This window comes from Carlito syrichta, unplaced genomic scaffold (genome assembly GCF_000164805.1).
Source record: "Carlito syrichta isolate Samal-C Ts95f unplaced genomic scaffold, Tarsius_syrichta-2.0.1 Scaffold92608, whole genome shotgun sequence".
Lineage (NCBI taxonomy): Eukaryota > Metazoa > Chordata > Mammalia > Primates > Tarsiidae > Carlito > Carlito syrichta.
The window spans coordinates 352,696-354,549 of NW_007036704.1; positions in this window are offsets into that span (position 1 = coordinate 352,696).

A 1,854-nucleotide genomic window follows, 5' to 3' on the forward strand; every position below is an offset into this window, starting at 1 on the left:
ATCCTCCTGCCTCAGCCTCCCAAGTCGCTGGGATTACAGGTGCTCACTTGGCTAATTTTTTGTAGAGATGGGGGTCTCACTATGTTGCCTAGGCAGATCTCAAACTCCTGGGCTCAAACAGTCCTCCCTTCTTGGCCTCCCAAAGTGTGGAATTATAGGTATGAGCTACTGCACCTGGCCTAGCTGCCACATATTTAAATGCTGAGCAGGAGAGGCAGTAGAGAGGGAAAGGTTCAAGATACAGATTAGAGAAGTACTTGAGGCGTCAAGATACCCTTGAAGGCAGGAGGGAACGAGGTCCCAGGCAGATGGAGGGGGAAAGACTGGCTTTAGAAAAGAAGAGGGACATGTCTTCCCCTCAACAGGATGGTGGGAGGAACAAACAGGTGCTGGCATAAGCAGTGGGTTTGGTGGTAAAAGGCTGACATAGTTCCCAGCATGATTTCTCTCCCTTTCCCTCTCTCTCTGGTCCTGGAGGGAAGGTCATTTGCTAGGTGAAAGAGGAAGTGGGGCTTTGGGAAGACCAACAAAAGCAAGTAGTTGTGGAGATCGGGAAAGACTGTTGACATGGGGAAGGTGGCCAGTTGACCAGCATCATCAAGGGCCCATTGGAGATCAGTGACCATTCTTCATTGTGGTATGTCTATGAAGTTGGTGGTTTCTTTTGGAAGCCCTTAATGACCCAGGTGCAAGTGCAGTGAAGGCAGATGTTGGGGGTTGGAGGTTATTTAGACAGGAGCAAGGAAAGGACCACAGGGAAAGGGAATTTATGGCATTAACAAGAGTGGGTGGAGTAATGAGCCATGAAGTGAGCTGTGTGGGGGAGGAAGCGATGCAGGAGGCTGTGATGTATAGACTGAAGAATTGGTGTGTCGTGCATACTTGAACATGGAGGCTGGGAGGATCTGAAGTTGCCTTCGAGTGGGATGCCATTCCATTCTGCCTCCTAATTAGCTCTTTATACCCCCTGCCCACCTAGTGTAGATCCCTATTTCTCAACTGGATTATCACAGTTTCCTTGCTTGCAGTTTTCCCTCATTGCAAACCTTTCCCCACATTGTAGCCAAAGTGACTTTTTAAATTTATAAATCGAATCACATCCTCTGAGTTAACCGCCTTCAGGTAGTGGCCTCTAACACCGATCTTACCTCCCACGACTTCTCACCTCACTCTGGTTCATAAACTTGGTAAGCAGTTAGCTCTTCCCAGAACAAGTCACATCGTCATCTCTGCCAGCTTGTCTGCCTCTTGGATGACCAGCTGTATGCTTCTTTTTCAAGTCCTGGCACGGTAAGTATTTATGAAGGCAGATGTGAATGCATGCCATCCTTCATTCTTCCATTGGATCATGGGGTTGTTTTTGTTGTTGTTGTTGTTTTTGAGTATGGGTCTCACTCTGTCACCCAGGCTGGAGTGCAGTGACACGATCACAGCTCACTATAGGCTCCTGGGCTCAGGTGATCCTTCTGCCTCAGCCACCAGTGTAGCTGGGACTACAGGTGTGCACCAACATGCCTGGCTAATTTTTTGATTTCTTGTTGAATTGGGGTTTTACTATGTTGCCCAGGCTGATCTTGAACTCCTGAACTCAAGCAATTCTCCTGCTTCAGCCTCCCAAAGTGCTAGGATTACACGCACGAGTCACTGTGCTCAGCAGATCATTTTTTTAAAAAATGGTTATAAAACTTTCTATATTGCATTATTATTATTTACAAATAGTCCATCTCCTTACTGACCCAGGGGCTTCTTCAGAAAATATGCCAGCCGGGCTCGGTGGCTCAGCCTGTAATCCCGCACCTTGGGAGGCTGAGGTGAGTGAATTTCCTGAGCCTGCGGGTTCGAGACCCACCTGGG